At 41.4% G+C, this 16,773-nt stretch overlaps 1 long non-coding RNA gene across 1 annotated transcript; it reads right to left on the bottom strand.

Moving 5' to 3' along the window:
- Positions 1-6,227: 6,227 nt before the first annotated feature.
- On the bottom strand, positions 6,228-16,372 carry LOC135290061 (uncharacterized). Its single transcript, XR_010352785.1, has 6 exons — positions 16,176-16,372; positions 14,533-14,662; positions 11,778-11,899; positions 10,621-10,763; positions 7,749-7,899; positions 6,228-6,905 (listed from the first exon to the last, which is right to left on the bottom strand). It is a non-coding gene; the product is annotated as an uncharacterized LOC135290061 (long non-coding RNA).
- Positions 16,373-16,773: the final 401 nt, after the last annotated feature.

Below are 16,773 nucleotides of genomic sequence, written 5' to 3' on the forward strand. Positions count from 1 at the left end.
TGGCAGAAAGCTTCTCAGCCCTCTTCCCAGCTACACTGGTACATTTAAGAAGATTTACATAAGAAGACACAATCAGACACACATTTGTGAGCATCCCATAGGTCAGCCTGACTGCCAGATGTGGCACATCTGCAGTACCAGGGGATCTCTGATCACAGCACAAACTTTACATTCTCCCTTGCAGACTCCAGACTGGATGCACAGAACTCCTAAAGAGCAGATTTGCTGAGGCTTTACAAAGAGAAATCTTTCAGCCCCATGTGGCACAGTGTATGCCAGGTGTCACACGCAGGAAGGGAAGCTGTGGTGGCTTTTTGGCACTGCCCTTCAGAGCCAGGCAAAGGGGGCCCTGAGTGACAGCTCTGCTTCTCCCAGCACCTGATTTCAGCATGAAAAGCAGCACAGCAGAGCAGCTTACATTGGCTGATGCCACCCAAACCAGAGTGGCCCTCACATTTTTGTGGTCTTGCTCTACTACTGACAGTGAGAGGACAGGGGGGATCAGAGAAGGCAGCACAGATTTCATCCCAAGCCCCAGATGTGGAGTGTGGGAAGTTCACACAAGTCCACTGCAGATCTGTGGCCATGCAGGTCTCACTGAAGACAGCAGCCTGTCCTCTTCCTTGTTCTGTGGTTCCTTCCATGCAAATCTATCAACATTTTCTTTCTTAATTCTTCACCAGTGTTGCACATGGACCTTTCTCAATTAAAGAAATCTTACTTCTGAAGCTCCAAATTTTAACCTTTTTTGCCATCCTAGCAGCAAGCACAGGCAGTGCCATATAATAATGGATAAATTATTATTATTCACAATACATTATTAGCAGCATGTACAGTGTATAAGCAGCACAAAATTCTTATTTAAACACATGCAGTTGCACCAGATCAAAGAATGGTGGGATTGATCCAGGGTCATGGGAGGAGGAGGGTAACATCCCTGAGAGGAAGGCAGATTTTCACAAGTGGGAAATGAGATCCAGGACAGACATGCAGTTCTTATTTTGGCAGCACTGTCTGGACAACCTGAGAGCAGTCAGGACAGCACAGCCTCTGTAGACTGCATCACCTTCCCTTCAATATAACACAAAAAGCAGTGACCTCAGGTCCACTTAGACCTTAACTTCAGGTGGAAGAAGTGTCATCTTGACTGGGAATATCAGTCAGAAAATTTTCTGGGCAGTTGTTTCACTTAAAAAGCTTCCTTCTAAGACAAAAGTGAGATTTTTTTAGAGGACATAGCCAGTACAAAGATTAAATGAGGTGAAGAAAGCAAAGTTTTAAGAAAGACTTTAAAGCACGAACCCTTCTGACCCATTTTCTTTCCCCCACACATTTGGTGATGTTTCGCTTTGGTTGTTCTGCTCTGAGCAGGATGGTTCAGCTCAAATGAAGAGTTGTCAGATCTGGCTTGAGAATCAGACACACAGCTAAAAAAGACATTGTCATCATGTTGGAGAACTGTCTCAGGGAGGCATTACCTCAGTGACCAAGCTGCAGAGAGCATTAGACAAGGGAACTAGTCTGTATAAAGGAATACAGGCTTCAAAGAAAATCAATCCTCAGCCCTTTCCATTTTAAAATGACATGTTAATTTAATTCCAGGAGACATGTGGCATAATAAGCTGGTCAGGGAAACTTCACCTCTGAAAGCAGGTAATTTTGGCATTGGGTAGTGAGGACAGTGTTTCTTCTTTCTCGTCTTTCTAGCTAAAAACATTATTTTTCAGCATTTGGGTTGAAGATGATAATTTTTTTTTTTTTTAATAGAAGAGGGTGGACACAAGAAAGTTAAAAGATCTCAGATCAGGTTAGTGCCCTGTGCAGATTCTTCAATTGGAAATGGGCCTAAAACCTAACACTGTTGGGGACAATCTGACTTCATAATACAGAGGTGTTTTCACATACCCCTTTTATTGGGAAGAGACCTCTGCAAGTCCTTGAGTTGAACACTTCTGATGTTTGTTGCTTCTGTTCCCCTCAACTGCGGGTCACCAGACCCTGTGATAAATCAGGCAAACCCTCCCTGGCCATGGATTAGCACTGGGCACACTTCCTTGGTTAGGAGTGAGGAAGCTCCCACAGTGTGTGGATGGCTCTGTGCAGAGGCTCAGCCCTTTGGTTTGTGGGTGGTGCTGAGGTACCAGGGTGCACAGATCTGCTTCCAGTGGGGTACCATGGCTTTAAACGCAGTGTGGTGCGTGGTGACCTCCATCATGAATGACTTCTCTTCCCAGCAGTGTTTAAAGAGGTGTATCCACCATAACAGACAGAAACAGTTACACACAGAGCTTGGTAATGCTTGATGAGCTGCAGGATATCTACTATTTGTTCAGCCTGAGGGATCTGGTTGTCTCTGAGGCTAGGGCAGCAGGGGCCAGCTGAATGTCCCAGTTTGCTATTGAGCCAGACACAAAGATCATAACTGGGGCAGGAAGGTGAGTCCCCACCTTAAAAAGAGAAAACCCAGCACTGAGTAGGTGGTATCCTGCCCCAAAATGAGGCAAGGATTTCCTGATCCCATAAACAGTCAGGGGGACAGAGGCTGTGTTTGCTCACAGGAACAAACACCTACTTTTTTGGTTCTAACATCCCTGCACGAGGCAGGGATGAGAGGCACTCTGCTCTGAGTGCTCCCAGCCACCCACTCAGGAGAGCTCCCTCACAGCCCTGCACTGCACCAGCACTGTGTGGCCCTCTGGCCTCCCACCATTAATCCAAGTAAAACCTTTGTAAATATCTTTTGGCACACAGCTTTGCAGACAAGCAAATCTGAGCACATTTGTAAAGTAATTAACTTCCTTACAAATTGCTTAGATTTGCTTCTCTAATCATAAAAAGCCACACAATACAAATAGCACTGGCTTTCTCATTACAGAAATGACCCTGTTGCTATTCACAGTTGTCATTCTGCTAGGCTAGGATATAACAATTAGAATTTAGAGTCATAATCGTCATTCTTCATCCACCCCTCTCAAAAGTAAATTTCTTGGGACAGATCCCAGGGTGCAGGGAGACTGCTGTAAAACTGAAGCAATGTCATTGTGTTCAAAGAGTCAGAGAGATCAGAAATCTCTCTGCTGACTTCACAAACAGTTGACACATCTTTATTAATAGCTCTCAAGACCAATAGTTTGTCACCAGACTTGACTGTCAGTTACTGCAGAAATCCAGCAAAGGGAATCTCCAGCTTGAAGGAATCAATAAAAAAATACCCAGCTAAAACAGTGGCTTACCAAAGGCAAAATACAGTGTGTATGGCTTGATTGAACTGAAGTGCAAATAACTATCTGGTTAAAAAGAAATTATGAAAACTTGAAACTAGATTTTCAACCTTTCTTCTGTTTGCCTCTCATAAGGGTTTTTATTATAACACTTAATTTAAGAATCTTATCTTTTTAGTAAATGGTTGAAGTAAAGACTCAAAGTTTTGCATTCATGTGCCAGTTGCCTAGTAAAAAGCAGAATTAATAAAATATGATCTCCATGTGATTGCTGGTGGGTCAATTTTTGCCATGCTTATTTCAGAGGAATACAGCTTATCTGCTTTCACTGAGCTTTGAGTTACATTAAGCTAATAAAACCTTTGGTTCCTCTTCACACAGACTTAAAAGAAAAGATCCTGTTTGTGTTGTGCTCCTTGCACCTTTCTGCAGCTTCAAACCCATGCTCTGTCTGTCAAAAAAATTATCTTTGGTATAAAAAGATAGTGCAACATGTATGATTTAAATTGCATGACCACGGCAGAATAGTGTTCTTAAACCGAATTTTACACTCTGAGCTGTTCTCAGCAGGGGTCATTTCCAGTTTGCAATATGTCAGAAATACACTGTTGAAACTGTTTTGTTACTAACCACACACATCTTGTCAAACCCTTGCTTCTCTTGACTCTGAGTTTGGGGAATAATGCCATGGAGTCCAGGCTTCTGAATCCTACAGCTGGAGCCAGGCTTGTCTCCACTCTGCATTTCCATCAAGCTTTATTTAAATTCCACCTAAGAAACCAAGATCTGAAAAACAATGGGTTCTGGAGAGTTTCATGGTGACCAAAGGGTAGAGGAGTGTTACTGGACAGGTAAATAAAAAACTGAATAGTCAACATATTAGTTACCTTATACTCTGCAGAATAGTGCCACTAGATCTTGGCCAGTACAGGAAGAGTTCAGGATAATAACTTCACATTTCACAGAGTGTGAACCAGTTGTAAAAGTAGAAAGTCTACTAAAGGTTACTACTGGATATAGGATACCCATAAATTTATAGATTAAATCAATATAAACCTTTAAAAATCAAGTAGAATATTGTCACCAGTTATAGCAGACCAGATGTTCAGGCAAACAGGCATAAAAACAGCATCAAAAAGATTTTCAGAATTATAGTAAGGGTATATTGTATCAAAGTTGTTATGTGTAAAAATACATGTACTTACTGAAAACAGTAAGTGAAAGCTGAGTCACCATGTGTATACCAAGATTTAAGCAAACGCCTCCTGCATTTACTGATACAGTTCTAGAGCAAATGTTTCTAGTGAAGAAGCAATGTTTCAGGTCTATATTCAGCCTTGAGTCTAATCTCTATCCCACCTCAAAGGCAAAGTATGTTAGGGGGGAAATTGTTTTGGTTTATGCACAGTGTCACCCTCTTTCATGTGACTTAGTTCTGATCTGGTAATGAATGGTACCAAAGGATTTGAAGAATAATGGGTGGCCAAAGCTCCTCTCACACCTCTGGAGATGTTCAGATTGCAGTGTTAACTGAATTTCATCTGAACTTTGAAAAAAAAGCATCACAAATAATGAGGAGAATGGAATTATTATCCCTTACAATCATTCCTGCCAGATTTACCATTAGTGCACGCACGTACTTAACTATGATAAGAGTTCTTTTGAAATGTACTGATTGTAGCCTCTGAGAGCTAAATCTCAGTGCCCAGCACTGTAATTAACTCAAGATTTATTCATTTATCAAGACTCCTGAAACAAGCATGTCTAATTGCCTTTCTTTATTAATACATTCAAGAATGTTTAACATTTTACTGCCACTTAAACAAGAGTTCTAATAAGATACTGTATCAATTAATGGTCCTGTTAAAAGTCAACTGGTATTTTTACAATAGCAGCAGAACTCCTTGTTACACATTAAACACCATGAAGCAATCATAAGGTCTGTGGGTTTGTTTGGAAAGGTACATTGCAATGATACACTGCCAAGATTTTAACAAGCGTCTCCCACAAGACATTCCTTCCTTAAGAGGATAGTAAAAGGCTCTTAGTTTTGGACTTGCCCAGAAAAGGAGAATGAAGGAACGGGAATTCCACTAGTGTGTTTTTCCTTTAAAAGCAATATGCTTTTCCAAAGCCCTGAGGATGTGAAGAACTACACTGCACTGCCTTTGTTTGGTTCTTGAAATGTGTTTGCCTTACAGTCTGCATTTGGTTGTTTGTTTGGGTTTGTTTAGGGGTTTTTTTTTTGGAGGAGATCATCAGTTTGAGCCAACCTGAGACTGACTAGTATATGTCCCCACCCCTATGCTCTGTGCTCAGGGAATTCCTCACCTCTGGGAGTGATGCAATCCACATCTGGGTGAAGGCTGGTGCTGGAAACTCCTGGTGACCCCTTCCTTGCTAGACAGAGCAGGACTTGAGAGCTCTTCTGCACTAAAGTGGTCCTGTTTGGGAACTACAGCTCAAAGGCACAAACAGAGCCTCCCAGAACAGCTTTTTAGCAAGGCATATGGCTAGTTTAAAACCAAATTTTTCTAGAGGTGGACTGGTCTTCATCCAACTTTTATTAGAATGCTTTTTTTCAAAGCCTAAGGCCTAGTGATGATATGGCTAGAATTAAATAGTTGACTACAGTGTCAGTTAAAACAATGGCCTGTGATGTGAGCAACACACCACAAATGCTCTACATTGTTTTACAGTGGCAATTTTCAGGACATCTTCAAAGAAACCAAATTGAATGATGCATGATGATTTAGCAATCAAACTCAGTTACTTAATTCAATATTGGCCAATAAAATCATGCTTTTACTTACTGAAAGAATGACTATAAACTTTATATGTTAGATGCATAAGCCAATTGAAGTATTTTTATTTCCTTTGTGAATCATAGAATCATAAATTTCCATAAGCCACTGAACAGGGAAGAGCTGAAAACAATTAACTGGGAAAATACTTGCTCACTCAGGCATAGTGGATAGAGTATTCAAACACCATCAGACACCAGGAGCTACCATTTTGGAGGCCACAAGTCTCTGCAGATTTATTTACTGAAAAAGAAATCTATAACCCTGGAAGATCCAGACCCTCTCTTTTCCTTTTTCTTTTGGTTTTCCAGGCAGCCTCATTTCACAGGGCAATAGCAGAGACAAGATAGCAGATAGCAAAAGAGGGAAGTCCTAAGAGGTTCTTAATAAATTTTTACTCCTGGTATTGTGCAATACAGGGCACACTCCATCCTTCAGGCAGAAGGTTCATATATTGTGCTTCAGCTGGGCCAAGGAGAAGGCAGCATTTGCAGTCACCAGGGAAAATAACCCTTGGAAGTGTGCAGTAATCAAAGTGTGTGTATCCATACACTTACCTGTCCCTATCTGTAGTACTGAATGAGAAGACCTAGAGTGTCTCCAAGAACAAAATTTTCTGTGAAAATTACTTTATGAAGAGGCAGTTTGATCCTGTTTAAGGATTCCATGTTTAGGATTCACAGTTTGATCCTGTAGAGCTCTTTAGGGTTCACCCACCTACAAGGTAGTTGGGCTTTGTGTCTCTGTTTCACTCCTGTGTCCCTCTCGTGATAATGCCAGCCCAAGAAGAGAAACAGTCTTCTTCTCAGGAAAGTTAGATGTGGCCTGCTTGGGCAGCCTTCAGGAATCTGACATGATGTCCTCAGAGGACATATCCATCCTAAAGGACCGGACCAGAGCATTAAGGAGACAGTTAAACCAGTGCTGGATCAGAAACAGTGCAGTCACACTCAGGCTTATATTCTTTCCTTGATAAATTAATCTGCTCCAGTGGATATGATGCTAAACAGATGATTCCACCACATGAACCAGATCATTTACTGAACTGGACCATGCAAATACTCAAGAGAAATAGAATACTTCCATTTGTTTTGTGGTCCAAGAATGTAAAATAGTTTCAGTCTTCAGACCAATGATCCTTGTGGAACCCACAAGTGCTCCTTGCCACAGTGACAGGTTTTGTATTCAGGGAGCCACTTGCAGTGGGATTCTGTTGCCCTTTCAAAACAAAGACTGCATAATTGCTGGAAACAAACTGCTTGGTTAGGAGGGAATGACTTGTGATATTTTAAGAGCCATTAAAGAATACTTAGCAACCCCATTATCATCCAATTATGACATGGTAACCAGTGGAAGGAATTGACTGCCTAAAATACTGCCCGCTTCTTCTATCTATCTTAGCTGGTCAGAGAAATTATTTTACCCCTCACTATTAAATGTGCTGCTCACATCCCTCATACCCATCCATAACAGTCAACTCCTCAGTGCCATAAATGAGGCCACAGCTGTTCCATGGGGTATTTTCTGAGGAATGAACAAAAGTGCTCAGTGCAATATCATCCTGCTTCCCTAATTGGCTCTATCACTGGTTTTGAACACCTGTACAATGCTTATTTTTGGCTCTTTGTTTGCTTTCAGACTATTAAGGCCAAAGAAATAATGTTAGCCAATAGCACTGAACAGGGTTTTATATTATTTGGGTTTAGTTCCATCAAGGTCATACCTGGGTCTCTGGAGCCAAGGTTTAATCCCTCAAATCTCCATTGATAAGTAAGGGATAATCATTTCTCTGTCTGTCTGGTCTGCTTGGATTAACACCCTGCAGGATGTTAATTCTGAATTCTTCCCTGGCAAAGGCAGCTTCTGTGTGAAGGCTGAAGGTACAATTATAATACACATTAGTATTTAAACACAAGCAACTTTTTACCCCCAAAGAAAGCCCTTTAAAGTCACCATTGCAATTTCACTTTTTTTCAAATGTATTTTATTGACAACTAAAACAATTTAAAAGCAAACTTCATGACAACTAGTTTTGGCAGCAACATTTAAATGCAACCATCAGTGAACAGCAGAATGAGTACAAGGGGGGTTTGAACATTGTATCTGCTACATTTTTTTACTGCCCTTTGACTTCAGTACCTTTGGAATTGAGGTCATAACATCTCCCTTCCCATTTGGACCACAGACTTTTCATTGTTCTCCTCTGACATCTCCCTGCCAGCTAATGGAGATTTCAGGTGAGCACCCAGGTTGTCAACATGGTGAAAAGGAAAAGAGTAGTGTAAAAAACCAGCACTGAGTGACAAGCTGCTGAGTCAGCCAGCAGCAGAAGGAAGAGGTTTACATTCTGTCTACATGGCATTATCAGCCTACTTCAAAGTTATTACAACTCTAAATCCTATAAAAAATTAAAGGGTATTTTAAAGGTTTGGGCTTTAGGGTAGGGATTTATCGACTTTCAGCTTGTTAATACTCAAATTTTCCTTGCAAACTCAGACCGGAAATTTTAATGTAGGTATAAATACAGCTTCATTTTGTCACAGAAACTTGAAATTTATAAAACAAATTTAACATTTTGAGATTATAATATAAAAAATGCTGAATCAAAAAATGTTTTCCACTCCTCAGTGAATCCCTAAGCATTCTTATTGCCTGTGTTTCAGCTGTAGACTCAAATCCACACAACATTAGCAAGCACAGTATTTTGGTTTCAATGAACTGCACCCTTGCCACTTAACAAAATAAGAGAGAACTATTTGATGTCTCTCAGACAGGAGCATTTAGCTTGATCCCAAGGAAGGAAGTAGGTTTTAGTTCTCCTTCCCAGAGTCCCTGTGATATGAAATCACTTCCTCTGGTGATACCACAAACTGAATGTCCCCAGATAGAGGCAAACCTCAGAATTACAGGGAGCACCTCCAACCCTGCCCACTTGCTCTTTACATGGCCATTTCTGAACCAGCAATATCGGAGCAGCTGGTTCAGAAGATCAAGAGCAGGACAAATTGTACTTATTTTATGACTACCCAGCACAAACACAGAATTTTGTGGTCAGGAGAGCACCTGCTTTTGGTTCACAGAGACCTTAATCCTCTGTATGATGATGGCTCCTCCTCTGGGTGTCAGAGGGAAGAAGAGGAAAAGCTGATGCTAATGGCACAGTTACTGTCTCATAGGGATTGGGATGGTCTGAATCCAAAACAAGTGAAAACATCCCACAATCTTCCTAATATCAATGTTCTTAGAGTCAGACATTCCACCCATTCCAAGAGTATTCAAGTAACTGGAAAGCAGCTTACACCAACATTGAGGCATGGCTTAATAGCTGTATGAATATATCACTATTAAAAGAAAGCCCATGAGTAAACTTTGGGAGTCACTGGAACCTATTGGAAGCATCATTGAGTCAGTAAACACTTTGGAATTAGTTCAATGTCATAAAAAATGGCTAAATATCACTAAGTTCCCCATGTTATTGCTTTGTAAGATTTATCTGAGCATCACAGAATGGTTTGGGTTGGAAGGGACCTTAAACATTTTTTGTTTCCAAACTCCTTGTCACAGACAAGGACACTTTGCACAGCAGGTTGCTCAGAGCCCCATCCAACCTGTCCTTGAACACTTCCAAGGATCGAACATCCACTTCATTCAACCAAATTCATGATTCAGAAGTGTTTAGAAACACAAATAAGTGAACTGATGACTGTTAATGGATCTACCACAGCAAAAAAGGTGTGAGTTGGAGAACTGTGCCCAAAGGCATCCAGGATGTCCACAGGGGGCTGACAGGTCTGATGCAGGACCTCCAGCAGACCATGGTCTGCAGTATACCCAGGGATGTGTGAAATGGTGCTAAATCTCCAACTGAGATAGACTTGTTGATAGACTTTCTTGTGTGATGCGTTCTACACAATGAGAAAGCCTTTCTTCCTGGAAATGCTTATAATCAAAACAGCCACACGAGGGTTAAGGGGAAAGAAATTTTCATCCTGTTTTTATATAAATGGAAGAGACAGTGATTTACTTAGAATCACTGAGGAAGTCTATGGTTCATAGGCCAGTCTCATTCTGGTGCATCAATCAAAGGCCACATTCCCATAGCCCCCATCTGTGTGCACAGACACACCACAATAGAGTGCACTGTCTGAAAATGGGGTGCAGGGTTCCCCAAATATTCCCCAAGTGCTGTATTAGGACTACAGATTTACAAGGGTGTGCACAAGACAGAGCCCCTTCTGGGTCATCCAAATTTTACCAGAGAGAATGTCCTATGTCAGGAAAGTAACTGAGATGAAGGAAAGAAAAATATTACTTTAAGTCCTCCTGGATTCCCTCCAGGATCTGTGTTAAGCACTGCTGGCTAAACATGAGAATTTTATTCTTCTCCTCCCTATTCTTCTCAAAAAGTGATGCTCCCATGCTGCTTTTAGGACACTGCACGTAACTGTGTTGTGCCAGGAGTCAGAACGTTCTGACTCTGCCTGTAACACAGCCTCCCATCGGACAGCATCATTTCTGTGTGGTTGACATGGACACAGAAATGCTCTGCTTCCAGAGCCAAACAGACACAACCAGATCATTAATTATTTCCATACCTTCAAAAGCTTCAGAGAGAAGTAAATTGTCATGGAAGTTCATGCCAGGACTTGGACCTCACACAGCAGAAAACTCTCGGTTTCTTGGGAGCCCATCCCCTCAGGTCTCTCAAGCTCCTTGCATGGACATGGCAATTAGTGCCCTGCAGACAGCATGGACATTGATGGATCATGTGTTCTAAGTGAGTGATTGTAAGACCTTCCCTTCCCCCATACTGTTATGATTTAAGATCTTCCCTCTAAATTTTACATTTCCTCTCCTGCTAGATATACTTTTTCAGCTTCACTTACATGGGTAAGGGTTTGTCCCAAAGCAGCCTCTCCTCCCCCAGTTTCTTCTTCCCCCTCCTTACTTTCTGTGAATAAGACCTCTCTGTCTAAAGCAGCAATTGCTGAAAAGCCTCAAGAGTACCCATTTCTTGTCCTCTCCCTGTTTTGATGCACTGATTACCCTCTCATTGGATCAATAGCCCATCTGCTTTTAGAAGTTTTCTAGCATTCTGATGCTAAATTAAAACAGAGAGAATCAATCCTCAGTTAATTTACCCAACCAGACAATTTATATCTCTCTTCTGATCTGCCATCATGTGAATTTATACAGTACTGACATACTGTGAGGCCTTCCCAGAGAAAGTAAGCATTTTTATAATGCTAAATTATCCTCTTTATTAGTAACTCTCAAATGTGACAAACCAGGAGATTTATTGTATAATGTTGCATAGTCCTTAGTTGAACTTGTTAAAACTCACAGCTATTGTAATGGAGCAATTTGCTAATTAACAATGGATTTTGCTTGGTTTTTAATGGACTTTGGGGATACATTTTAGACTTAGATTAAGATTAGTGAAAAAAAAAATTCTTGTTAATTATTTCAAATTGAGTGTTATGCTAATAGTAAACAATTAGTTCTTTCCTGACTGAAAATTAATGTTCTATAAATAATTACAAAACTGAGCTGCTGAGTCCCAAAAGGAGATGCCAGACTTAGAAAATATTCATTCCTCCTTCTTGTGGGTTAACCTCACACTTTTTAAAAATTGGGCATGAGCCTTCGTGGTTTCCTAGGGTTTTTCTACCCTGGCTGAAAAAAAAATAGATAAGTAGATAGAGAAAGAGAGACAGAGAGAGAGAGAGAGGGAGAGAAAGAGGGAACTAACCTGCAGAGGAAATTTTTTGACAGCAAAGGTGTATGGTGCTACAGTTTGCCAATTCTCAGATCTCTTCTCAAATCAAAGCTCAATTAAAATATTAGCATCCATCTCACCAGAGGTTTCTGCCGCTGTAAGAATACAGAAATTACAGATTTCTGTAAGAAATAAATATATACTTGCTTTTTCATAGGGAAAACTGGGAAGAGAAAACTGGGAACAGAGAAAGTTGAATTATAACCATTGGTCCTAGTTTAGTTTAGTTGATAAGGTAGGAGACTGATCTACACCTTCTTACAGACCACCTAATTCTCTCATTGAACTCCTAGGAGTTAAGATGTTCCTTTCTATGTCTGAAAATGCTTGACTATTCATTTTGAGTGAATTAGCTTTTTCTCAGGATTCTAAGCTCTTCAGTGTCTTTCCATGCCCTTATAGATGCCCTCTCCAGTCAGTGGAAATAGACAGGCACCTCTTGTGCCTAAATCAGTGAAAGGTGGGATCTTCTAAACTCACAGAGTAAAGGATTTCTCATCAGCAAAAGCAAAGTTCATGTTGGCACAGGAAGCAGAACAACTGCTCTGGGCATCAGCATCACTTAAATAACTCAAGAGGAAAAAATTATTGCAGCAGTCTGTCATGGCCCTGCCTGCCCTGTCCCCAGCCCGTTCCTCTGCCAGGGCTGACAGTGTGCCTGCCATGCTGTGGGGTGCAAGAGCAATGAATGCAACCAGAACCAGGGCTCCTGGACTCTGCCTTCTCAGCAAATGCTACTCTACAACATTCACAGACTTTTGGTCAGCAGTGGAAGAGGAAGAGCTTCCAGGAGGGTGGCAGCCCTGGGGGGAAAAGTACATCAGGACTTGATAGCACTGCTGGGGGTTTCCCTCCATCCTGCTGCACTGAGCTGTACCTGGCTCTCAGAGACACTGATGCTTCTCCAAGACCAAGGGCATCTCTCCCAAGGGCAGTTTTGCCATTTCCACCTCTGTACCTTGGCCTCCATCTGAAGCCTGCTCAACCATGGGCTGTGTCTTACATGGCACAGCAGAGCCACAGAAATCAATAAAAATTGCAATGGACTGCTGCCTTACTTTCCTGAGCACTGGCTTGGATTCTGTCAAAGCCTGTGATAACCCTCTCCTTCCTCTGGGCTACTGCCTTATTCTAGCATGAGGAAAAAAGATGTGACATTTTCTCCTTGTCATATCCTCTCTCTGAGCAGCTTCCATGCCTTGCTCATACAGAGTGCTGTTCTTATCTCTTACCTTTGTGTTGGCCAGCTAAAAAATCTCCCCCCAACTCCTAAAACCAGCACTTTGAAGTGTCCAGACACCTTTGCTAAAGAGGTGATGATTCTTAATGTCCAAGAAGTACACAAACCATAACAACATCATGGGAGAGAAAACATAACAGCATTAGCTTAGGGTTTAATGAGTGTGTGCTTTCCTAATGCACCTCCCAGACTTTTGTCAGTCCTGAGGTCTTCCTCTAAACCTGAGTCCTCAGGTGAGAGGGAGATGAATTCTGTCTGCTCTGTAAGTAAAATAAGATTTCATTTTGATGTCAGAGCTTTAATTAAAGCACTTATAGATCAACTTTACTGTGTCAAATTGTCTACGGCACTATTACTATAGGAAGATTAATGTTAACTGTGAAAACAGGCAAATACACTCCCCTAGACTAATGAGTAATTTCATAGCCATTGATTTTTGACTTTGAAAATTCTCCCATATGCTTCTGGGAATTGGATTTTGTTACAGGTGACCTCAAAGCAGCTTTGGCAATTTTTTAAAACTTTTGTGAGTGTAGAAAAAGAGTAATTTTGTCCATTCTGTGTTTTTCTGTGGCAGACATTACATATAAGCACTTCCATCCCAGGTTCTGAAACCCAGACTATTTGCTGAATTACTGTATTTAACATATAATACATAAGCTACAGCTTTAATTCTATGAGATACTTATAAACAACCACCATTTTCTTCTGTAAGAGCAAGGACATAATTCTACAGTAAGTCTGAGTATCAGCTTTCTTTTCAGTAATTAAGTAATCTGAAAAGTCAGATTGTATACCAGGATAAATTTAGTCATTGGGATGGATTTGTTTATGCTAATTAGTTACATTGAGGAAGCAGAAAATGGACGTAACTATTACTGACTCAAAAGCAGGTGTGTGATTTAGTATATAACAGGCTATTTGAAATTGTGGCACAACTAAATGGGCAATTTTACTATTACAATTAATCATTTAATCCACATAGACATTGTGAACCTTTTGGCAAATTCTTAGTGTTTAAAATCAGTCACTGCAGCACCTGAGCACCTCAGAGTCCCTAAGACATCATCTTCAGACCACTTCCCCAGAGCAGCTGCTTTAATCATGCCTGTCACTTCTCTGCTCTTTGCTCAGCCCAAGTGCAACAGGATATCAGCTCTCTCAACACTCCTGGAGAGTGGAGGTACCAGCAGGAGTGAGGCTGTGCACAAGGTATCTGAGACACGGAGAGACACCCAATTTATTTGTGATTTATGGGTGTCTAAGGGGACTGTCCAATGCCACACAAGAAATGATGGCAGAGCACCAGATTTAACTGAGACCCTGTACCCCTCTATGCCCAGAAGCTGAGCACTGGGTTTCTGTAAGGACATGTCATATATGTTCCATCCTAGAAGCCACCCCTGGGGTCACTCAGGATGGAGAGTCACAAGGAATGAAAAAAACAAGAATCACCAAAGAGACAGAGAAAAAATAAACTTTTCTAACCAGAAGAAAATATACTTGGGATTGCTTTAGATTTGCACCACACATCAGCACCATAATGATGGGACCACTTGGACTTGCTGGCAATCAGGATGCTCCTCTTGGCAATCCCTGGGATGGTCCATGGTGACATCTCAAGCAGAACAGAAACAAACTGTTAGTAGTGTCAGCATGTTTACAGTGGCAGTGGTGGCAAAGGATGAGAGACCAATCAGAGCAGATGAACACAAACCAGTCCAGGACAATGGTCAGGGTGAGTGCTACAGCTTCTTAAGGGCAGCTGGACCTTGGTACAAAGCCTGCAAAGGCAGCTGTCCAATGCTCCAGCTACTCATACCACAGGACCTCATGCCAAAACAATTGTGCCCTAACCACATCTATTCAAGGACCTTTCCCAGTAAATCTGGGCCTCATTGTAACTGCATTAATCTATGATCTGAGTTAAATCCATTAAAAAAGAAAGACTACACCAGCATAGCTGTGATCAAGAGTCTGTCCCAGCTGGCTACAGGAAGGTAGAAGGCAGCCTGGTGGTTATGCAGCTGTCAAGCAATAATCCAGTATTATTTGGGTCCTACATTCAATTAAAGAAACCACGCATATGCACTAGACATGCAATTGTATTAATCTCATCCATTTGCTTTATTTACATACTTAATATTAGTGGCAACTTTTTCCTTCCCCCATGGTGCTGTCAAAGACATCCTGTCCATCACTTTGAATGTGAGGACTTAATTCCAGCTACTGCATGCACGGCCTCGGGGCACCGAGGAGCAGAGCAGCAGTGTGGTTTGATTAACCCAGTTCCTGTCTCCGTCAGCAGCTGAGTCCCCCTGAACAAACACAGTCCAGCTGCCTCTTGTGCCATTATGCATTTAGATGTGCCTTTATTATACAATAAATGAGAAATCAAGAGTAAACAAGAAGGTGAGGGGTTTATTGAGCTCCTTTACTGTGACTACTGCTTCCACTGGCATTTCCGTTGACTTTTGACCTTGCTTGATGCAAAGGCTCTGGTCTCCTTGCAGCTAAGCTGCGGCTTTCTCTGAAGTACATGGGCTGTAATGTGATACCTGTGGATATGGTACCAAGGGTAATTAAGATGTTTGTTGACTTTGGTTCTGCCCCACCAGTGTGTAACAATGTCTGTAGGAAACCAGTGTTTGCTTGCTGTTGAAGTGCCAGACATTGGTGCATAAAATCACCAAAGTTCCTGGTCTTCAGTATTCCATGCTTCTTCATTACTAATTGGATAAAATTCAAGTCAGTGTGTTTGGCAAAGAACACATGAAGGTTCCATTTACAATGCAGGAAATAAACATTTATAAATTGGTTATACAGTGAGGACAGTACTTGGCTTGCTCTGTAATGGTAAAGTGCCCCAGGCATCATGGAATTATTTGGTCCTGAAAGAGTGAGGCCAGATGAAATACAGTTGGCCAAATATCAGTCTCCTAGAAAATACTGCAGTGCACCCTAAACTCTGCTAATGCTAGCAATCATTTCTCCAATGACTACAAGGGAGCTGGCCATGCCTGATGGCTGACTTTTCACTTACAGTTTAGTGAGATTAATCCTCTTTTTCATATCCTGAGCAATTTTCACTACCATGGTTTGTTTTCATTGTTGTCTACAGGATTTCATACCTTCACATATCTAGTGATTTTTCATTAAGCAGATGGCTTAAGCAATTTCTGGGTCTCCATCTTGTGGTCCAAACATCCTCAGCCTCTCTCTTTTTCAGTTCTGTGGCTACAGAACATAACTGATGTTGCTGATCTCTTCTGCACATTTTCGTGTTCTTCTTTCTATCTCACTTCCTATATCATGCTGGTTTTGATGGCCACCAGGCTTCTTTCCTAGAGGGCATAGATGTGGACAGTCAGGAATAGGGCCAACTGGCTGTTCCATGCAACTTCTTTACATCTGATTCCAAGATCTGAACTGAATCATCAGCATAATCCTTCCAGTCTGATATATCTAGCATTTATTGGCACTTGTTAAGTTCTACTCACTTTGAAGAGGATGCTGTATAATGACAGGTATCAGACATAACAGAAACAGTGAACTTTTTATAAATCTGATAGCATGATGCAAGAAATTCAGGTTCTTCCTTTGAGGCACAGAAGTAGAAAAAAATGATTGTCGTTTTCCTAATTGTACCTGGAAGCAAGCCTTACTGCAGGGAAGTTAGACTGAAATCTTCCCCAGTATTGGATGTGGCAGCTCCAAAGGCACTGGAAA

This window comes from Passer domesticus, chromosome 1 (assembly GCF_036417665.1).
Source record: "Passer domesticus isolate bPasDom1 chromosome 1, bPasDom1.hap1, whole genome shotgun sequence".
NCBI classification, from domain to species: domain Eukaryota; kingdom Metazoa; phylum Chordata; class Aves; order Passeriformes; family Passeridae; genus Passer; species Passer domesticus.